This window comes from Triticum dicoccoides, chromosome 6A (assembly GCF_002162155.2).
Source record: "Triticum dicoccoides isolate Atlit2015 ecotype Zavitan chromosome 6A, WEW_v2.0, whole genome shotgun sequence".
Lineage (NCBI taxonomy): Eukaryota > Viridiplantae > Streptophyta > Magnoliopsida > Poales > Poaceae > Triticum > Triticum dicoccoides.
This window is the reverse complement of record NC_041390.1, coordinates 393,798,812-393,804,317: the sequence shown is the minus strand read 5'-3', so window position 1 is coordinate 393,804,317 and position 5,506 is coordinate 393,798,812.

The window sequence follows — 5,506 nt, the reverse complement described above, 5'->3', positions numbered from 1 at the left end:
AGACTATGTTGCTTTCAATGAAAATCTTAGAAAAAGGGTTCCTACCAATGTTTTAGTTGATAGAATTTCTGAACTTAATGATGATTTGGCTATTAGAAATAATGAACTAGGATATTCTCTTGAATATAGGCTCACAAAGTTCTGTCAAAAGAATGCTTATAATGATGAATTGGTTGTGCATTATGAAGGACCAAAGGAGGAACCTATACCTCCCAAGGTTGATCTTGGGGACTTTTGCCCCATTAAATTTAACCCTTTTGATTACTTTTGCTTGCCTCGAAGAAAACTTGATGCTGAACGTAGAGAATATGAAATGAGTTTTAATAATCTATCTTACTATTATGGCAATACCTAGATCTATTCTTGCATGTTATTCCTAGATAGCGCTTGTTGGGAGGCAACCCAATTTTATTTTTATTCCTTGCTTTTTGCTCCTGTTTAGTAGTAAATAAATTATCTAGTCTCTGTTTTGGTTGTGTTTTTGTGTTTAATTAGTGTTTGTGCCAAGTAGAACCGTTGGGAAGACTTGGGGAAAGTCTTGTTGAACTTGTTGTAAAAAACAGAAACTTTAGCGCTCACGAGAACTGCTGTCATTTTTATTTGGAAAGTCATATTTAGTTAATTCTTTTTGAAGATGATTAATAGATAAATTCCTCATGTCCAGCAATTTATTTTAGAATTTTTGGGATTCCATATCTTGCGCTAGCTACAGATTACTACAGACTGTTCTGTTTTTGACAGATTCTGTTTTTCGTGTGTTGTTTGCTTATTTTGATGAATCTATGGCTAGGAAAATAGTTTATAAACCATAGAGAAGTTGGAATACAGTAGGTATAACACCCATATAAACAACGAATGAGTTCATTACAGTACCTTGAAGTGGTCTTTTGTTTTCTTTCGCTAACGGAGCTCACGAGTTTTCTACTTTAAGTTTTGTGTTGTGAAGTTTTCAAGTTTTGGGTAAAGATTTGATGGATTATGGAACAAGGAGTGGCAAGAGCCTAAGCTTGGGTATGCCCATGGCACCCCCAAGATAATCTAAGGACACCTAAAAGCCAAAGCTTGGGGATGCCCCGGAAGGCATCCCCTCTCTCGTCTACTTCTATCGGTAACTTTACTTGGAGCTATATTTTTGTTTACCACATGATATGTGTTTTGCTTGGAGCGTCTTGTATGATTTGATTCTTTACTTATTAGTTTACCACAATCATACTTGTTGTACACACCTTTTGAGAGAGCCATACATGATTTGGAATTTGTTAGAATACTCTATGTGCTTCACTTATATCTTTTGAGTTATATAATTTTGCTCTAGTGCTTCACCTATATCTTTTAGAGCACGGTGGTGGATTTGTTTTATAGAAACTATTTATCTCTCATGATTCACTTAGATTATTTTTAGAGTCTTAATAGCATGGTAATTTGCTTAAAATCCTAATATGCTTGGTATGCAACATTAACAATAAAAATTCTCTTATGAGTGTGTTGAATACTATGATAAGTTTGATACTTGATAATTGTTTTGAGACATGGAGATGGTGATATTAAAGTCATGCTAGTTGAGTAGTTGTGCATTTGAGAAATACTTGTGTTGAAGCTTGTGATTCCCGTAGCATGCACGTATGGTGAACCGTTATGTGATGAAGTCGGAGCATGATTTATTTATTGATTGTCTTCCTTATGAGTGGCGGTCGGGGACGAGCGATGGTCTTTTCCTACCAATCTATCCCCCTAGGAGCATGCGCGTAATACTTTGCTTTGATAACTTGTAGATTTTTGCAATAAGTATATGAGTTCTTTGTGACTAATGTTGAGTCCATGGATTATACGCACTCTCACCCTTACACCTTTGCTAGCTTCTCTAATACCGCGCACCTTTCGCCGGTATCATACACCCACCATATACCTTCCTCAAAACAACCACCATACCTACCTATTATGGCATTTCCATAGCCATTCCGAGATATATTGCCACGCAACTTTCCACTGTTCCGTTTATGACACACTCCATCATTGTCATATTTCTTAGCATGATCATGTAGTTGACATAGTATTTGTGGCAAAGCCACCGTTCATAATTCTTTCATACTTGTCACTCATGCATCATTGCATATCCCGGTACACCGCTGGAGGCATTCATATAGAGTCATATTTTGTTCTAAGTATCAAGTTGTAATTGTTGAGTTGTAAGAAAAATAAAAGTGTGATGATCATCATTATTAGAGCATTGTCCCAAGTGAGGAAAGGACGATGGAGACTATGATCCCCCCACAAGTCGGGATGAGACTCCGGACGAAAAAAAGAGGCCATAAAAAAAGACAAAAGGCCCAAATAAAAAAAGAAAAAAGAAAAAAATGAGAGAAAAAGAGAGAAGGGACAATGTTACTATCCTTTTACCACACTTGTGCTTCAAAGTAGCACCATGATCTTCATAGTAGAGAGTCTCTCATGTTATCACTTTCATATACTAGTGGGAATTTTTCATTATAGAACTTGGCTTGTATATTCCAATGATGGGCTTCCTCAAATTGCCCTAGGTCTTCATGAGCAAGCAAGTTGGATGCACACCAACTTAGTTTCTTTTTGAGCTTTCATAAACTTTAGGGTTTTGGGAACGTGATTTTCTCACCGAATACAACTCAGGAGACTTGGACCCTACGTCAAGCCAGCTAATAGGAGGCCACGAGGTAGGGGGCATGCCCTCCACCCTCATGGGCCCCCTGTTGCTCCACCGACGTACTTCTTCCTCCTATATATCCCCACGTACCCCCAAACGATCAGATACGGAGCCAAAACCCTAATTCCACCGCCGTAACTTTCTGTATCCATGAGATCCCATCTTGGGGCCTGTTCCGGAGCTCCGGCGGAGGGGGCATCGATCATGGAGGGCTTCTACATCAACACCATAGCATCTCCGATGAAGTGTGAGTAGTTTACTTCCGACCTACGGGTCCATAGTTAGTAGCTAGATGGATTCTTCTCTCTTTTTGGATCTCAATACAATGTTCTCCCCCTCTCTTGTGGAGATCTATTCGATGTAATCTTCTTTTTGCGGTGTGTTTGTTGAGACCGATGAATTGTGGGTTTATGATCAAGTCTATCTATGAATAATATTTGAATCTTCTATGAATTCTTTTATTTATGATGGGTTATCTTTGCAAGTCTCTTCGAATTATCAGTTTGGTTTGGCCTGCTAGATTGATCTTTCTTGCAATGGGAGAAGTGCTTAGCTTTGGGTTCAATCTTGCGGTGTCCTTTCCCGGTGACAGTAAGGGCAGCAAGGCACGTATTGTATTGTTGCCATCGAGGATAACAAGATGGGGTTTTCTTCATATTGCATGAGTCTATCCCTCTACATCATGTCATCTTGCTTAAGGCGTTACTCTGTTTTAACTTAATAATCTAGATGCATGCTGGATAGCGGTTGATGGGTGGAGTAATAGTAGTAGATGCAGGCAGGAGTCGGTCTACTTGTCTCGGACGTGATGCCTATATACATGATCATACCTAGATATTCTCATAACTATGCTCAATTCTGTCAATTGCTCAACAGTAATTTGTTCACCCACCATAGAATACTTATGCTCTCGAGAGAAGCCACTAGTGAAACCTATGGCCCCCGGGTCTATCTTTATCATATTAATCTCCTACAACTTAGTTATTTACTTTGCTATTTTACTTTGACTTTATTTTACTTTGCATCTTTATCATAAAAATACCAAAAATATTATCTTATCATATCTATCAGATCTCACTCTCGTAAGTGGCCCTATAGGGATTGACAACCCCTATTTGCGTTGGTTGCGAGGATTTATTTGTTTTGTGAAGGTACGAGGGACTTGCCTTTAGCCTCCTACTGGGTTGATACCTTGGATCTCAAAAACTGAGGGAAATACTTATGCTACTTTGCTGCATCATCCCTTCCTCTTCGGGGAAATCCAACACAGTGCTAAAAGAGGTACCAGTAAATACAATGATGCAAGATCAAAGTAGTATGAACCATAGCTACGGAACCTGACATGAGAATAATTCTTCTTCTGCTTTAAGCGTTGACTTGGGGTTCGGAGTGGTGGTCCTCATGCTTTGGGCACTGCATTTGCCTTACTAATTGCTCGTGTTTGGGTGCTCCATGGTGGAGACGGTGCTGTGTCAATGGGAACTGGGTTACTATCTGCTGGGGTTGGGGTTAGAAGGGGTGTAGCTGGTTCTCTGTCCAACTGGGTAGGGGTACAATCTGCGTGAGTCTGGGTTATGTGTGGTGGGGCTGGTTCTTGGGAAAGTACAACCGTGGTTCTATCTCCATCGACAGGTAGCACGATCTTTTCTGAAGACCGTGTTTTTACTCCCACAGATACTGCCATCACCCCCTCCAATTGAAATGGCTGATAAACAAGAAAAGTAATTGAATGTCCAGACATTGTAAGATAGACATGTGCAATGGATAGTAGGGAAGAAAACAGGGCATGCAATAATTCACATTTATGTGGTCTAACCAAACAGAATAGCAGGACATAATTTCACATATATGATGGCTAATTAAACAGGATAGCATGACACAATTTCACATGTATGATGGCTAACTAAACATGATAGAATGACATACTTCAAAATATGATGACTATGTAAACATGATGACATGATATAACTATACGATGTGTCTATTAAAGTGGTTGGCATGCCATAAATCACAAACATGGCGTCGATGGAAACATGATGGCATGATATAATTCACGGATAGAATGACATAATTCAAAATATGATGACTATGTAAACATGATGAGATGATATAACTATATTATGTCTTTAGAAAATGGATTGGCATGCCATAATTCAGATAATGATGTCTATGTAAACATCATGGCATGATATAATTCAAATATATGATTTATATACTAGGGAAGTGAGTAGAGGGCTATCACATATATGACGTGTCAACTAAGGAGATAGCATTCAATATCGTGTATATGATGTAAAAACTAAGCATTGCAATACAACATATGCATGATATGAGTAATATAACCCTATCAAGTTTGAGCATACACCTCAGGGGGATAATAGGACTGGTCATCTGCCTCTGAATCCTCCTCTGAAGAGCTATCTGTAACCAGCAAGATATCTGCTTCAACACGTAGCATTGTCTACTCTGAAGACCTTGTTTTCACTCCAGATTTCTCCATCACCAATTCAAATGGCCGATGCACAGGAAGAGCGGTTGAATATACAAACATTGTCGACAAAAGCAATGAGAAATACAAAAAAGGATGGAATGATATAATTCACATATATGACGCTTAGCTAAACATCATGGCATTGCATAATTCACATATATAATGCCTTGCAACAAGATAGCATTGCATAATTCACACATATAATGTCTTGCAACAAGATTGCATTGCATAATTCACATATATGGTAATTAGACTCTAAACAGGTGGCATTCACACAAAGCATGTCTAAACTAAGCAAATGACATAGTAATGCAAGATACCATACGCATGATATGAGC